Genomic DNA, 18,748 nt, shown 5'->3' on the forward strand with positions numbered 1-18,748 from the left:
GTCATGAAAGCGAGACCACTATTGAGTGAGACATGTTTTTGTTTGTGTTTTACATTTTTATTTTGCACAGATAAACCGCGAAAATTATCTCGGTCTCGAGTGGTTAACCCCCTTTTTTTCTCTCAAGCAGGCTGATTTTGATTGTGTTTTTAAGCCCAAATTTTCAAACTAAAAACTTTTCTCAAAAAAGGAAGGAAGGAAAAAGACGGCCGAATGTCAGGAAAACTATCGAAATATAACCTGGCGCGTGTGTTTTCAGTGAAACCAGGCTGTATCTTCAGGGTTTTCGTTAGTTGATTTTTTGTTCGGTTACTAACACTCGAGTTTGTTGGATCCCGCGGATCCGAGTTGTGATACTCTTTGGATCGCGCGCAAAGTGCTTACTGCGTGAGAACCGAGTGGCAACTTTGTTTCGTTCATTCAAAATGTCATTCATTCATGGAAATGAGTATAGAGACATTTTGAATGAATTTTCACTATGAAGAAAACTGGTGATGGGTAAGTATGAGTATCGTTCCCTTTTTTGATAATTTTAAATTTTTTAATTTCTTATTCCTTTTTTTTTCATTTCAGCGACTCTTTTTTATTTCATTTCAGGTACACAGCTACGAATTAATGATAATGTGGGTAATCTTTTCGTGATCGCACTTATGTAGATAGCTCGTCTAGATAGTGGTTGGTTGTGCACACGCTAAAGATATTGTTGAGCAAAGCGAGGAATAGTGTGAATATTTTGGTATATGTCACACATGCGGTGATAAGGGCAAAGGTGCTGGTCAAGCTTGTCAAGCTATGGGAAATTTATTATCATACCAATTGTTTTATTTGTTTTTCTTGTGGACGTGCGCTGCGCGGCAAAGCGTTCTATAATGTACATGGGGGTGTTTATTACGAGGGAGATTATAAGTATTCCGGTTTTCACCAAACAGCAGAAAATGTGCCACCTGTGGGTAATTGACAATGGGAATGATTCTCTAAGCAATGCGAAAGTCCTATCATCCTGGCTGTTTCCGTTGCTGCGTTGTAATGAATGTTTAAATGGTGTTCCTTTTACGGTTGATGTGGATCACAAGATTTACTGTGTAAACGATCATCATCGAATATTTGCTCCGAAATGCGCTAGCTGTGGCAAGGGCATAACACCTGTCGAGGGCACTGATGAAACGGTGCATGTAGTCTCAATGGATAAAGATTTTCGTGTTGATTGTTACAATGCGAAGAGTGCGGCATGCAGCTCACTGATGCACCAGATAAACGTTTTTAAGCATTAGATGGGCGCCTCTTATGTCGTTCATGTCATTTGCAACGTTTGGCCGTGCAACAAACTTCGCCACATGTGCGACATCAAGAGCCGGTTTGTGCTTCATATCAGTATATGGGTTAGATCGCTTTAGCTCAAGATTGCACCCGCAATGTCAATATGGAACATACATTATTTTAAACTTTAAAATGTATGCATTCCTACTACAACTATATATAATATGCAAAGTATGAGAAAGATCAAAAATTAGTGCGTAAGGTATAAAATTTAACGCACAATTTTTTTTTTTTTTTTTTTTACGATAAGTGAAAACAGCAGAGTTTGGAAAACTAACTAACTCGCAGAGCCGAACCGTGTGACTCAAGAGTTACTGCGTATGCATTTGCGATATTTGCGAAAATTGCTTCGGCATCATTTCATGCAGATGTATGATGATTTCAAATTAAAACAAGCTTGTGGTTATAAATATACAGTCAAGCTGCAACGGATGTTTCAAGATATAGGTCTCGCTCAACATTTAAAATTTGAGCTTCAAACAACATTTGGCTAACGCAAGAATCCCACAAGAAAATGATTTTTGCATTGAAGGGTTGTCATCGGGCCCGTGGCCATTTAATCAAAGCACCATATAAGGATGCGAATTGGGACGATCTGTACAGCAATTTAATGAGTTCTATGCAAATCGTCACTCAGGTCGTAAGCTTAATTGGCTGTATAATTTGTGTAAAGGTAACAAACGGTTTCCGAAATCGTTATGCATTGCAAGCAAGTACTTTCCAAATGACTGTGCTTCTACAATTTAATGATCAAACATGAAAGCTAAATTGCTACTATGTGCCGATGATGAGAATTCGCTCAATCCCAACCCTATGTTGGAGCTATTCTTGGACCATAGAAAAACAAGAAGCTTCGCATTAACATCAATCAACCCCTAAAGACAGCTCACAGTGGAGCAAGAAGCCGTGCATTCGCATATTGAAGAAGATCGCAAAGAAGCTGAATCATACACAGCTTATTACCGAGGTTCTCAATCAATTGGCATCACGCTTCAAGTAGGTACGTCATGTAAGCTTCGTATATTGCCCCGGTCACGACATTCTTATGGCTACAATGTTGAACGGTGCTGCTGTTATGGATGCTGCACTATTGTTAGTTGCTGGTGTTGTCTTTTAATTGATCCAGGCGTGCAAGTCGTGCCGGAAGGTACACGCCCCGGCAGTGCTTCCGTTTATAAACAGGATCAGCTTACGAAGAAGGACCCGCTTTCAAACCTAGGTAAGTTCCTAAAAGAGAAAATGACCACTGTGAGCATCATACCAACTCATTCCTTACTTGTCGTAGGCACCGTTGTGTTGCAACCCAAAAAGGACTCGACCTAAAAGAGTTGGTGTATTTCGACTCCATGGATCCACTTACACCGGAAACCTTGCGTGCGCTAGAATGGCTCAAATGAAGGACCGTTCATTACTACCGTGCTGTGAGGTGAGATTGCCGTAGTTATAATAGACGGAAGTATTACAAAAATTACCCTATGTAGTCGTAGTGAATTTGATTTTAGTATACTTTTATCAAACTTTTATTATTTTTAAAATAAATGCAATCAAAATTGCAAATTAAAATCTTTAAATGAGCTGTCCTTCTTGGAAATTGCTTTAGGAATTCCCCTTTTTTTTAATTTCTAACCTTTTAAAATCCAATTTCTAGAACTCTTTCTTAGGAAATTCTGTGCAGATGCGAATAAAGTTCTGTAAAAGTTCAAGCTTGTTTTGAGACTGAATGGCCCTTAAAAAGAGTAACTATTTTTTTGTGAAACAATGGGTACCTCCTCTCATGCGCTTAATGTGTAGTGCTGTGGGAGGTGACCATTAGAGAACTGTATTTCAAATATACGTGAATATTTGTATGTATGTGGATGTCGGGACAGTGCATCAGTTGCACTTAGTTGCTGGGTTCTGTTGTCCACGTGCCTTGGCCGAATGCATATGCAATCTGTGGTAGACGTGGGTCTGTATATTTGCATCTGATTAACACCGTATTATCTTTACATAAGAGCTAAAATATTGCTTAAAGAAATTTTGATTATTTTAAAATTTCCAGCTCTCTGCTGAAACTTGGCTTGCATATTGCAGGGTGAATCATAATAGCCGTATTTTTTCCTTTTAACATATACCATAAAATCAGTGGGACTGGCTGTTTATTTATATATTCAAGTAAAATATTACAAGCAAAGTTTTGATTAAAGAATGTGATAAAAATTAAAACAATTTTAGTTACTTCAGTCAATTCAGTTTTTGTAGCAAAGGACTTGAGGTTTTCATCAAATAATTCACTCATTGCTTGTAGTGTTTTGTTTGATAAATTAACTTCTGCTTGTTGAATTGGTTGTTTGGTGTTACCGATTGCGCCACGAGTTTGATTTAGGATTGTTGGCTTCGTTCGGGGTGGACGAGAGCTGGGTTGCGCGGTTTGTTGGCCTCGTTCGGGGTGAACGAGAGCGGGGTTAATTTTATTTTAGGGGGGTATGCGGTGGCAGATAGTTTATCTGCTTTAGGCTTCTGTTGGCCTCGTTCGTGGTGAACGAGAGCTGGGTTATGGGATTGGTTAGAGCGGTTGGGAGTTACAAGTCTCCCTCACCCTCACTGGAGGGTGGTAGTAGGACCAATTTCGTGATTGGTCTGGTGGTTTGTCCCCTTGCCGTATCAAGTTCGACGACTCGAACTCTGTTATCGGGGCCATAATGGAGGTTGGCTATCCGACCTAGTCTCCATTCGTTGGGGGGCAGATTGTCCTCTTTAATGACGACTAAATCCCCCTGTTTGAGATTCGATTGTGGATGCTTCCACTTAACGCGCTTCTGCAGTTCGGTGAGATACTCCGTTTTCCACCGCTTGCAGAAGGTTTGATGCAGCGCCTTAAGTTTTTCCCATCGATTGACGAGCGAAGCGCGATTCTCGCTGACGTCAATCTCGGGTGGTGCTAGTAGGTGGCCCCCGACTAGGAAGTGCCCGGGGGTAAGTGGCTCCAGGTTAGACGGGTCATTTGACGATGGGCTTAGGGGTCGGGAGTTGAGACAGGATTCAATCCTACACAGAAGGGTGCTAAACTCCTCTAGAGTCAATTTATGATCCGATGCGATCTTTTTGAAATGAGTTTTGAAACTCTTGACTCCTGCTTCCCACAGCCCGCCCATATGAGGAGCAGCGGCTGGTATGAAATGCCATGTCAGGGTTTGGTGGGCGTATTTCGAGAGGGTCTGGTCGCGCGCATCAACGAGGAATGCCTTGAACTCCGATCGGAGAGCCCTCGACGCCCCGACAAAGTTCGTCCCGTTGTCGGAGTAGAGGTTTTTCGGGCATCCTCGTCTGGCGACAAACCGACTTAACGCTGCTAGAAACGCGGCGGTGCTGAGGTCGCTAGTAGCCTCTAAGTGGATCGCCTTAGTCGCAAAACAGACGAATAGGCAGACGTAACCCTTAGACATGCGGCATCCTCGTCCGCTGTAAGACTTGATGTCAAACGGTCCGGCAAAATCCACCCCGGTGTTGGTAAATGCCCTCGAAAAAGTAGTGCGTTCCGCAGGGAGAGTCCCCATGAGTTGCGTCGGGGAACGTTTGTGGAATAGCGTACAGGCCTTGCAGTTGTGGATGATGGATCGGATCATGTTTTTGACCCGAGGTATCCAATACTGCGTGCGTAGGAGCCGCAGCATTAGTTGGTTTCCACCATGTATGGAAATGGTGTGGACAAACTGGACTAGGAGACGGCTGAGTCGGCAGGCGTAAGGGAGGATTATCGGGTGACGCTCGTCGACAGGAACGTCTCTGGATGCGTTGAGACGACCCCCCACCCGAAGGACATTATCTTCGTCGATAAAGGGGTTTAGAGAGAGAATCTCGCTTTTGGTCGCGATGGGTTTCCTAGTTCTCAGAGAGCTTATTTCTTCGGCAAAGTGGTTGGTTTGAGATATCCTTATGAGGCGGCTAGTCGCAGCCTTGATTTCGTCGGGCGAGATCTGGTGAGACTCTGCTTTAAAGGACATTTTAGTTTTTGGACGTGTTCTATTCGAGAATCGTATAATGTAGGAGATTACCCGCAACGCTCTTGATAGATCGGAAAACCGATCAAGAATATCCTCGCTATTGTTGATGTTCGTTGCTACATGCACTTGTACTCGTTTTTCTTCGATGTTTGTGTGGTACTCCTGTTCGCCTTGAGATGGCCATTTTGCTTTGCCTTCTTGCAGCCAAGAAGGTCCCTGCCACCACAAAGAGTTGTCGACTAGGTCCGTCGCTGGAAGTCCTCTGCTGGCTAAGTCCGCTGGATTTGATGCGGACTCGACATGATGCCATGCTTTAGTTCCTACCTTCTCGACGATTTTCGTTACCCTGTGAGCTACAAATGTTGACCAGGAACATGGGGGTTTTCGAATCCATGCGGGGACGATGGTCGAATCTGTCCATAGGTGCATGTTAAATGTGCCTAAGTTCAGGTTCTCCATCACAGTTTCCAAAGTTTCTGCCAGCAAGACGGCACCGCATAACTCCAATCGTGGTACTGAAATTGTTTTTACTGGTGCCACCCTCGTTTTTGCCATGAGTAGACTAACGTATGTCCTGTCGTTGATCTTAGCTCGCACGTAAACCGTAGCCGCGTAGGCTTTTTCGGACGCATCACAGAAGCCGTGAACCTCTATATCGTTGGTTGGGGTGAAGTGCACCCACCGAGGTATACGAATCCGGTTAATGGCGGGGTACTCCTGCATGAAGGTTTGCCACCGATCTAGAGTGATTGTGGATACCGGTTCATCCCAATCCGTCCCCTCCAGCCAAATGTTCTGCATTAATATCTTAGCTACGATGATAACTGGAGCAAGCCAGCCTAAAGGGTCGAAGAGTTTGGCGATGGCAGATAGGATCGCCCTTTTTGTTAAGATGTCCTGGTTTTCGATTGGTTTCGCTGTAAAATAGAAATAGTCGGAATGCGCGTTCCAACGGATGCCTAGGGTTTTTACCATGCTCGCGTCCTCGAATTCCAGAAAGTCTTCCGTAAGCCTGTGAGGTTTGGGTATGCCCTGTAGTATCCCACTGCATGATGTCCACTTTCGCAGAGGGAATCCTGCTGACTTTAATGCAGCTGTGATTTCATCGCGGGCCGCGATTGCTGCCTCGATGCTATGTCCCCCTGCAAGGACGTCATCGACGTACATACTGTTTCGCAAGATGTGCGCTGCGGTTGGCAGAGACGCTTCGACGTCATCAGCAAGTTGATGTAGGGTTCTGATCGCTAGATAGGGGGCACAGTTTGCCCCAAAGGTTACCGTGTTGAGCTCAAACACGCTGACAGGGTCCTCTGCTTTGAGTCGAAAAACTATTCTTTGGTATTGGGTTTGATTTTCCTTTACCCAAATTTGCCTGTACATCTTCTCAATGTCGCTGTTGAAGACGTACTTGTAGAATCTCCATCGGAGGAGCAGTATTGTTAAGTCGGATTGAAGTACTGGGCCAGTGTGTAGAACATCGTTCCGGCTTGTGCCATTGGATGTCGGGCATGACGCGTTGAACACGACCCTCACTTTAGTCGTTGTACTCTCTTCTTTGATAACCGCATGATGCGGCAAGAAGTAGCAATCAGATGATTGTGGTGGTACTACGGTGTGCACCTTAGACATATGCCCTAACGTGACGTATTCTGTCAGTACCCTATTGTATTCCGTCTGTAGGGCCGGTGTCTTGGCTAGGCGTGTCTCGTTCCGATAGAACTGAGAGCAGACGCTCTTAAGAGATGGGCTCAAACAGAGCGTTTTTGGGAAGTCTTGTTTGAATGGAAGGGCGACGGTGTATCTTCCATCTGAATTTCTTTCCGTCGTGTTCTTATATAGTGCCTCGCAATAGGCATTGCCTTCAGTCAGGGCCTTTTTTGTTGGTATGTTTTCAATTTCCCAGAAAGCGGTTAGTTGCTTGTCTAGGCTAATTTCGTTAAAAAATGATACTCGTGTATTGGTTGGGTGAGGTACTTCTGCACGACCAGTTAGGATCCAACCGAAGACGGTTTCTTGGGCGAGAAGCGTATTTAGAACGTTCTTCCTTATACCGTTCAGTATTATCTGGGGATAAATGTCGCCTCCAAGTATGAGGTCGATTGGTTCATTAATGAAGAACCTCTTATCCGCCAGAATCAGATCAGGGAACGCTTGCCGAGTCGTTGCGCTAACTTGGCAAGTCGGAAGGTCCCCTGTCAGTTGAGGCAGGACTAGGGCCACTGTATGGATGCTTACTAAGGGGTCTGTAAGCGAACCTAAGTTAATCGAGCATGATTCCTTTACCTGTGCAGATGGTGTATTATTTATTCCTGACACCTGCACATGCAAACGTTTGGACGGAAGGTTTATTCGCTTCTTTAGTCTTTCAGTTATGAAAGAGCATTCGGACCCAGAGTCTATCAGCGCTCTGGCGGAAAATTTCACCCCGTTGTAGATTATATGAACCCGCGCTGTTCCTAATAACACCCCTTTAGTGCTGTTAGCATGACACGAAGAGACGTTATTAGTATTATCTTGTCTTTTTTCAGACTCCATCCTTGCCCTAGCCTGCTGTGAGGTTGAAGGGGAATTGTCGGTGGCGTTTTGAGTCCACCTTTGAGGAGTTGTCTTTGGTTGTGCTGTCGGAAGATGGAGCAAGGTGTTGTGCCTGTTGTGCCACGTGCTGCAATTGAATTGGCTAGTGCATCGTGTCACGGTGTGTCCACCCGACAGACAATTCAGACAGTAACTATTGTTTTTGATAAATTCTATTTTTCCTGACGTGGACAACCTACGGAATTTTTGGAAATTTCGTAATTTGTGCTCCGTACTGTTGCACATCTTACATGCCGACTTTGGTACGCTTGCTTGGTAAACCCCAAGTTTCGTAGAATTTTCCCTAGAATTCGAACTCTGACTTTTGGGTGTTTTGTTGTTTTATTACCCCTAAGATCGGAAACCGTCTCCAATGTCTGGAAGCGATTGGACAGGAATTTGTCCATATCCTCCCATTTCGGGATATCTGTCTTCCGTTCTACGGTCTGTTCCCAAAGAGCCAATGTAGATTCAGGGAGTTTTGTGGAGCATAAGTAAGTTATGATTGCGTCCCAATTTGTGATGTCAATATTATGACATTGTAGCGCGGAGATGCAATTGTTGATCTCCCGCTGCAATTTTTTGATTGAGGTTCCGCACTCCTGTTCGACTGCCGTCAGATTAAATAAGAGTTTAAGTTGGGTGTTGAGGAGGATGCGTTTATTTTCGTACCTGTCGCTTAAGTTTTTCCAGGCGGTTGCAAAACCCTCGTTTGTTAACGAGCACCTGCCCACTATTTCTTTTGCCTCCCCTTGCGTTTTTTATTTTAAATAGTATAATTTTTCGACATCTTTCAGATCGTTATTGTGTATGTATATCGCCGTGAACATATCTCTAAAGGCTGGCCAGGAGAGGTAGTCGCCTTTAATAACATCGGTGTCACAAGGCGGCAGCCGCATTCTATGTCCACGGCGCGAAGAGTCTTCATCCTTTGCTTCCTCTTTCGCCGGCTGTGGGGTGATAGCTTCGGCTTCAGCCGCCACAGCAGACATGCATTGTAGGTAGCATGCGAAGCAACTTTTGTTCTTTCTTTTTAACGAGCTGAGGTCCTCCTTGGACATCTCAGGATTGCTGAGAAGACTTTCATATGTGGACTTGATCTTCTTCCATAGTGCCCTTAGCTCCTCTTGCAGTAGTGCAAGGGTCTGCTTGTTCCGGGATTCGGCCGGGGCAGAGTTGAAGTCTTGTTCAAACTCCACTATGGAATCAGCCAATCTAATATAAGTCTCCATTGATTTTATTAATTTGAATATTTTGTCTCTTTGAAGGTGTCGAGCTCGGAGGTAAACGACTTAGTGGCTTTGGTGTAAATGCAACCACAACAAAAAATTATAAGAGTGTTTTGTTTTTTTGTTTTTTAACGTCTTCCAGCTATCAATCCTGCTGTGATTGCGCTGTATAAGTAAAAGCTTTAAGAACACACGAATTCTAGTCTGATTGAATGTGTTAATACAGATAGCAATCTTATGTGAATAGTGATAAGCAAAAATTTTATCAAATGTAAATTTTGCCGTGAATGTAATGTGGCCAGTGATATGAACCACTTATAAAAATCCTCACGAGGATTGTGTAAGCCACAGATAAAAATCCTGACGAGGATTTAATGTGTATACAGTGATATGGAAATAAACACAAATAGAAATCCTAACGAGGATTTAGTGTGGATAAAGTGATGTAAATATAGTGATATGCAGCACAGATAGAAATCCTGAAAGGTTCTAGTGTGTATAAAGTGACAGCAAACACAGATAGAAATCCTGACGAGGATTTAATGTGTCTACAGTGATGTGCAATGCAGAGAAGAAAAATCGTCTGCAAATATTTAATGTGTCTAAACGGGTGTGTTAGTGACAGATAGAAATATTCTCCAAAAAATTTGGCGTGTTTAAAAAAGATTAAAAACGCAGATGGTAATCCCAATGTGGATATAATGTGTAATGTTTGAACCACAGATAGAAATCCCGATGAGGATTTAATGTTTATACAAGTGAAAGTGAAACACAGATAGAAATCCTGACGAGGATTTAATGTGTGTACAAAACGGTGTTATGTGAACGTGGATGAGTATCGCCGAGTAGCCAACCAGGGTATCTTTCCCAATATAAATAAGAAAATAAATGTGTTTCTCCAACTTAATGTGGACAACTGCACTTTTAATTATTTATTATAAAAACGCTGAAAAACATACAGCTATATAATATAAAAACGATCAGTATAAAATTGTGTTTGTGACCAATTGTGATGAGCCACTAGCCACCCAACGTAGTGATACTTTTTGGCTTTTGGTAATATTTCAGCTTGCAAACTGATTAATAAAGTGACTTCTGTGATAGGCAAGCTAAGGCTATCAACCAAGTGAAAATATGGTTCCTGACTAGGGAGTTTTGTCAACGACTGTGACGACGAGGGGTACAATACAGTGCAGTGATGAATGTGAAAAAAAACTAAACAAAATTTACTGCCTGTCTGTCTGCCTTGAGCGGTGTCGAGTAACCCTTACCACTGGTGGGGGGAATTACCCGATCGTCAAAAGGCGTTGTGTGCTTAAAAAACACGAAATCTAACAATTTCACTTGCTTTGCCTCTTTTTGTAACTATCACGGAGTGCACTTTTACGTAAAACACGTAAATTAAATTAAAAAAAAAAAAATAATTGCAATACCAAGCAACCACGTACCTTGTGTTTTCGATGTGATGCGAATGGACTGTATGAGTGATAATGGACTGTATGATGTGATAGTAATATTATGATGATGTGATCCCGATGTATGTGATGTTGATTAGCGGACTGTTTGATGATGATATTAATGGACTGTATGATGTGATAGTAATATTATGATGATGTGATCCCGATGTATGTGATGTTGATTAGTGGACTGTTTGATGTGATGATTTTATGGCAGTATGTGCGTTGTGTGATAGCGAGTTGCCAAAAATGTTGTGCTAGTTGGTTTTGTTTCGCTGATTACTTTTTCCAATTTAACACTTTTATAAATAATTTCTCTTGCTTGGCTAATATTTTTCAATTATTCCGCTGCGCTGATTCTGTGGTAAATCGCCTATGTTGTCTTCAAATTTTTGATTTTCTCGGCGCGTAAGGACCAAATGTTGCGGGGGGAATGTGGCACCCGTGTCGTAGGGCGCGATCGCACGCAAATAAAGAAATAAAAAAGAGAGAATTAGTATCGAGTAATCACAATGTATTATTATTATTCATTTCATCAACAATATAAATTTTTGCTATGTCTATTATAAATAGAGGAATTATTTTAGATTACCAAGTGGAGATTCACTATTATAAAAAGAATGTTTAATGACACATTCGTGCCCGGAATAAATGGTAATGCAACCAACCAGATATATTGCAAAGTTGTTGCAATTGCAAATTGTGAAAATATACAAAAATGGCACTTGGCAATTCAAGGTTTAAACATTTATTTGCACTAGATTGTGAAGATATAAAAAAAACTTGCACTTGGCAATTCAAAGTTGAAATAGTTATTCGCACAAAACAAATGAAAATAATTATTTGCAAATCTTAATTCACTGACACTCGCACGGTATAAAATGGTTGGTTTTTATCTTACTCACCTGGGGCTAGCTGCCGGCTCTTAGACGTTCCAAAATAGAAAGAAAGTTTAAAAAACGAAAAAGGTCCGCACCACCTGCCGATAGCTAACTTTCGTCGAGTTTTCCCCTTTAAAGTTAGCGCTCGGCAGGGGTGGGCCGTTACCGGTAAATAATAAAATTGCCAAAAGTGTACATTAGGGTGGTAGCGAATATTTAGGCTGGTGGCCTAAACAAATTCAATCATTATGTATCTACATAAACGAATAAATAATTGCGTCTACACATATGTACGTATACGAGCAGTGGAGCGGCAATGCACAAACACATGCATATATCTTATCTGAGTTGTCACAAGAGAGGGCAATAATTTGTGCACGTAGTTGTGGCTGGCGATTTTGTAGCCGAAACTAACTAGTAAGTTCTGGAATGGAAAAGCCTAGAAGTATGCAATTATAAATCAAAAAGTATAAAAGGCGCGACAGTAAAGGCGAGGAGTTTGAGTTTGATTTGAGTTGTCGAGCAGTTACGACTAAGACGATATCTATCGAGCAATAGCAGAATTATTTTGAATAGTGGAGTTTCATTTGAGCTATCAGTTTGGTTATTAAGCTATTCGTTGCACAGTTTGAGTGTTATTGTGAAGTATTTTAATAAAGGCCATTTTTCCATTATTCAATATTGGAGTTATTTATTCAACAGTTTAGCGATACGAACCTAGCAAAAGGGCAAATAAGAGGAATTTGCAAGTAAAATCGTTACAATTGGTGTCAGAAGAGGAATTGTTGAATAAATTCCAGAGGCCAACAAGGACATGGCAAAGTTCAGTGAATTGAAGATCCAGCAACTAAAGAAGGAGTTGGAGAGCCGTGGATTGAATACAAGCGGCGTTAAACTTGAACTTCAAGCACGGCTACGAGAGGCAATGGAAGCAGAAGGAATTGATGTGGAAGAGTATGACTTTCATCTTGATGGCGAGGAAATAACAAAAATGGAAGAAACACCGCAGACAATGGCGAACACAGACTTGAACATGATTTTGGCTGCAATATCTGCTCAAACATCGACAGTGGATTCTCAACTGGAATCGCAAAAGACAGATATAACATCTCAACTGGCATCTCAACTAGAAGAACCGAAGACGTATATGGTATCCCAACTGGAATCGCAGGAAACCCGTATAACATCACAATTGGAAGAACAGAAGACATAGAAGAACAAGAGGAGCGCTTATCATTGCAGGTGGCACAAATGTCTTCACAGTTAGAAGCACAGGAAGCAAGGGTAACATCAAAGCTGGAAGCGCAGGATGCAAAAATCGCTCAATTGCAGGCAGAAATCTATGATTTGAAGGGTCGTATGGAGCAGTTACAATTAAATCGTCCAGCAGTTTCAGCGAGTAATCCAAAGGTAAAAACACCATCCTTTGACGGTTCTGTTCCTTTCCAGGTCTTTAAGCTACAGTTTGAGAAGACCGCAGCAGTGAGCAACTGGAATGCGGAAGATAAAGTTGCGAACGGAACAGTTATGAAACATTGATGGCTGCTGTAGAACGACGTTATGGAAGCGAGCATAGGAAACAGATATTCAAAATTGAGTTGCAAAAGCGTCACCAAAGAGGGAATGAGTCTTTGCAGGAGTTTGCCTCGGATGTTGAAAGGTTAGCTCATCTCGCAAATGCGGACGCACCCGTGGAATACACCGAGAGGGTAAAAATCCAGAGTTTCATAAATGGCATACGGGACGTGGAAACGAAGCGAGCTACATACGCAAACCCAAAGCTGACATTTGCTGAAACGGTATCATATGCATTGACTCAGGAAACGGCCTCACTATTGAGTAAACCAGCATACAAAGCTCATGTTGTGGAAGTGGAAAGACCAGATTGGGTAGACACAATTTTGGAAGCACTGAAGGGCTCACAACAGAAAAATTCCGGAGTTATTAAATGTTTCAAGTGCGGCAACCCAGGTCATATTGCACGACATTGCAGCAGCGGTCCCAATAGCTCCAACAATGTGGGTGGTCGTAAATGCAGAGCAGAAGGTGATGAGCAAATCTCCAAGACCACTCAATCGTTAAACTAAATCGAGTCAGCCGCAAGGGGCGACAGCTGGCTCCCGCAATTGAATGCCCCATAATTTCTATCTCGCAGATTGGAAGAAGATCGAGCAATCTTACTGTTGGAGGACATGTGGACGGAAAGGAACGTTTAATGACTTTAGATACGGGTGCATCTCATTCCATCATTCGAGCGGATTTAGTCAACAAAAAGATAAGACCATTGCTTGGAGCAAGATTACGTACAGCCACGGGAGAGGACACCCAGGTAATTGGAGAAGTAGAATGTGAAGTCGCAATTGGGAACGTCACGGTAGTACACAATTTTATAGTGGCAGACATTTTTGATGAAATCATAATTGGAGTGGACTTCTTAATCGACCAGGGCATCAAGATCGACATGCAAAGCAAGACGATGCGATATAAAAACATGGATGTACCACTTAATTTCGGCTACGAGAGAGGCTACAGCAGTAAACGAGTGCTGGTGGAAGAGAGTCAGCAAATACCACCAAAATCCGAAGCAGTCATCTGGGCAAAGGTTGATGGAGATTGTGGGACAAACAAATTGTGGGTTGTCGAAGCAGCAAACAAATCAGCACTAAACATACTCGTAGGAAAAACCCTTGCTATGACAAAACAAGATGGACGTATTCCGGTAAGAGTACTCAATGAGTTCAAGTCACCACTCAAACTGACTAAAGGAGCTATTTTGGGAAGATGCCAAGAGGCTGAAGTAGTTATTAACTGTGAACAACTCCAGGAACACGTTTCAGCTAGTAATACTGATCTTTCAAATGACATCACGGCATGGACGCAGGGGCTAGAGGAAGCATATCAGAGTAAGGCAAAACAACTGCTCCTAAAGTACGCGAACATATTTGACCAGGATGATTCTAAACCAGGCCGCACCAACGTTGTGAAACGTCAAATTGACGCTGGAGATGCGAGGCCGATCCGCCAAGCTCCACGTAGTGTTCCACTGGCGAAGCGGGAAGTTGTGAGTCAAATCATTCAAGAAATGAGCGACAGCGGCGTCATCGAACCATCAGCTAGTCCATGGAGCTCACCGGTAGTACTTGTAAAAAAGAAGGATGGAAAAATGCGGTTTTGCGTGGACTACCGGAAGTTGAATGACGTAACGAAATAGGATAGCTACCCATTGCCAAGAATTGACGACACTCTGGACTCGCTACCTGGTACGAAATGGTTTTCCACACTGGACTTGAAAAGCGGCTACTGGCAAGTTTAAGTGAAGGAGGAAGATAAAGAGAAAACAGCCTTCAGTGTGGGTGATGGTCTTTGGCAATTTACAGTGATGCCTTTTGGACTTTGTAATGCACCAGCTACTTTTGAGAGACTCATGGACCAGGTACTGAAAGGACTACATTGGAAAACATGCTTGGTGTACCTGGCCGAACATCTTAAGAACTTGGAGGAAGTTTTCCAGAGAATAGCTGGCGCTGGTCTGAAGTTAAGTCCCAAAAAGTGTGCGCTATTTAAAAAGGAAGTAAATTATTTGGGTCACAAGGTAACGACAGAGGGCATCTGAACTGCGAACGAAAAGATAGAGGCTGTAAAGGATTGGCCAATACCACAAAACCTACATGAATTGAGAAGTTTTCTTGGGCTGTGCACATATTACCGCCGATTTGTACCAAATTTTTCCAGCGTAGCCCATAGCCTCCATGAGCTTACAAGAAAAAATAAAGCTTTTGAATGAAAGAAGGAGCAAGAAGTGGCTTTCCAAACATTGAGGGAGCGTTTGTGCACTGCCCCAATGTTAGCATATCCGATTCCAGGAGCAACATTTATTCTAGATACAGATGCGAGTGGATATGCTATCGGAGGCGTTTTATCACAACTGGTCGATGGACAGGAAAAGGTAGTTGCATATTACAGCCGTTCGATTGGAAAACCAGAGAGGAACTACTGCGTTACGCGGAGAGAGCTGTTGGCATTGGTAGAGTGCATTAAACATTTTCACAAATACCTCTACGGCCAGCGATTCCGTGTCAGGACAGATCACGCAGCGTTAAAATGGCTTCTGCAGTTCCGTATTCCGGAAGGACAATTGGCACGGTGGATCGAGCGACTACAGAGCTATGACTTTTCCATTGAGCATCGAAAAGGTAGTACCCATGGAAATGCTGATGCAATGTCACGAAGACCATGTAGTTTGGATGTAAGCACTGTTCAAAGGCCGAGGCTAAAGAAGACATTATAGATGTCCGGCTAATGAATATAACGTGTACGGATGAATGGGACAAGGAACAACTAAGGAAGTGTCAGCTAGAAGATACAGATCTGTCACATGTTATGCAAGGGCTAGAACGAAACGAAAGACCAAGCAGAGAGGAGATGTCAGCAGAGAGTCCCATTGCGAAGTCATATTGGGCACAGTGGAACAGTTTAGAATTGATATCCGGTTGCTTGCATCGAGTATGGGAGAGTGAGGATAGTCAATGCAAGAAGAAACTGATAGTTGTTCCCAGAAAGGGGATTCCTGACGTGCTCAGCGAGCTGCACAATGGTCTAAGTGGAGGTCATCTTGGAATCACGAAGACACTCGAGAAAATTAAGCAGAGATTCTATTGGGTTGGTTGCCGTCAGTCGGTCACCGAGTGGATTGCCAATTGCGAGGTATGCAACAGAGCGAAAGGGTTCAAAACCCGAAGTCATGGCCAGATGAAGCAGTATATTTCAGGTGCACCCTTTGAAAGGATCGCCATGGATGTCGCAGGTCCATTTCCTACTAGCAATCGCGGAAACAAATACGTACTGGTGGTTATGGATTATTTCAGTAAATGGCCAAACCAAGAAGCAGAAACAGTAGCAGAAGTGGTTAAAAACGAATGGGTTGCAAGGTATGGTGTACCAATGGGGTTACATTCTGACCAAGGCATGAATTTTGAATCAGCTGTGTTCCAAGAAATATGCAAGAAGTTGGGCATTCGAAAAACACGGACAACTGCATTGCATCCTCAGTCCGATGGTATGGTGGAACGTTTCAATAGAACATTGGAGGAGCATTTAAGGAAAGTAGTAGACAAGTACCATAAGGACTGGGATACACACATATCATTATTCTTGATGGCCTACCGATCGGCAGTACATGACACAACGGGCCAAACTCCCGCAAAGGTAATTTTTGGCAATGACCTTCGACTGCCAGCTGATTTGAAGTATGGGATAGATGCCGATGCGGAGAGGAATGTCAAGAAATCCACTGATGTCTTGGAAGAAGAGCTGAGAGAGATACACGATCTGGTAAGGCAACGAGCAAAGATTATGAGTGACAAGATGAAAGCGAGGTATGATAAAGCAATTAATTCGGAAGGGTTTCAGGAAGGAGATTTGTTGCAGTGTAACTGGGAAGGCCCATACAAAGTTGTAAAACGGATCAACGATGTAGTGTACCGCATACAAACCACTACCAAACCACGAACCAAAATGAAAGTGGTTAATTTGGAAAGATTAGCAGCGTTTAGATCTAGAGATCTGTCTGATCGGGACGATCAGACTTAGGTGGAGGGCAGTGTCACGGATATTAGCATCACTAAGCTATACCACCACTAAGGCCATGCTAAGCAGTATTTACGTCAATAATCAAATCAAGTATACACATATATAAGGCAGCCCAGAGAGATGTCACACACAGATGCATTTACTTATACGCCTATGTGTACTCGAGAGACAGTAAACTACAAACATTCACATCAATAATTCAATCATTATGTATCTACATACACGAATAAATAACTGCGTCTACACATATGTACGTATACGAGCAGTGGAGCGGCAATGCACAGACACATTCATATATTTTATCTGAGTTGTCACAAGAGAGGGCAATAATTTGTGCACGTAGTTGTGGCTGGCGATTTTGTAGCCGAAACTAACTAGTAAGTTCTGAAATGGAAAAGCCTAGAAGTATGCAATTAGAAATCAAAAAGTATAAAAGGCGCGACAGTAAAGGCGAGGAGTTTGAGTTTGATTTGAGTGGTCAAGCAGTTACGACTAAGACGATATCTAGCGAGCAATAGCAGTATTATTTTGAATAGTGGAGTTTCATTTGAGCTATCAGTTTGGTTATTAAGCTATTCGTTGCACAGTTTGAGTGTTATTGTGAAGTATTTTAATAAAGGCCATTTTTCCATTATTCAATATTGGAGTTATTTATTCAACAGTTTAGCGATACGAACCTAGCAAAAGGGCAAATAAGAGGAATTTACAAGTAAAATCGTTACAGTATATTTGTAATATATGTATATACCCACTTAGTTCGGTAATATCACCCGAGCTACATATTTTCCAGCGTGAAATTCACCGCTGCCCAATTTACCCTTGTATACATATATTACATAAAATAAAATTTATAAAAAACCCATAGCAACGAACTTTGCCAAATTTTTGTCACTTTTCTCAAAGTTTATTTTACCGGTGCACCCAAGAAAATTTGCATACAAATATACAAGTATATGCACCCATAACACCCACACGCACTTGTATATATATTTTTGCATAAGCCAAAAACCCACCCTCAACAAAGTAATTGCATGACCATATGTAACTACATAATAGAAGGTAGCAACAAATAAGATCATCGATCACATATTTGCAAACATTTACTTTGCCAATAGATCAAGTGCATTGGCACGGCAAACAGAAGGTATTATTGGTACACCACAGTTTACCGGCAAATATATTTTACCCATATATATAAATACATACATACGTACTATATACCCATATTACTTGTACTCAGAAGCGCTGAGACAAGACCGTATTAAAAACCAAGCGTACATTAGGCTGGTTTCAAAAAAAAAAATTTTGTTTGCCCTTTTGACAAAATTTTTTTTCGATTTTCACAGCTTAATAAAAGCTCCCATTTCTTGGTACATTACATTAAATTATAATGCCAAAAACAAACGAAACCCAAAAATTGACCACTGCAGACCAATGCCTGCAGGAATTCATATATGACGGTAACCAATTAGAGGTTTACTGCTCAAGATGGTAACCCTCCCAAGCTACCGATTTATCAGAGTGTATGCTTAAGGTCAAATTAGAAGACCTAGATAAAATATGGGCAAAGGTGCTAGAGTCCCACAGGAGCGTTACAGCAACAGTTCTTCATTCCACGTTTGAAGCAGCTCTATCGTGTCTCCGTTATGATTCCGTTGAGTTTGAATGATGATTTTGATTTTGGCATCATTCACTTCGGCGTGGGTGAGGTTGAGCGT

The 18,748-nt window shown here is 42.2% G+C and overlaps 1 pseudogene; it reads left to right on the forward strand.

Moving 5' to 3' along the window:
- Positions 1-478: 478 nt before the first annotated feature.
- LOC137245996 (LIM domain-containing protein jub-like) lies at positions 479-1,384 on the forward strand (annotated as a pseudogene).
- Positions 1,385-18,748: the final 17,364 nt, after the last annotated feature.

Source organism: Eurosta solidaginis, chromosome 3 (assembly GCF_040869045.1).
Source record: "Eurosta solidaginis isolate ZX-2024a chromosome 3, ASM4086904v1, whole genome shotgun sequence".
In the NCBI taxonomy this organism is placed as follows: Eukaryota; Metazoa; Arthropoda; class Insecta; order Diptera; family Tephritidae; genus Eurosta; species Eurosta solidaginis.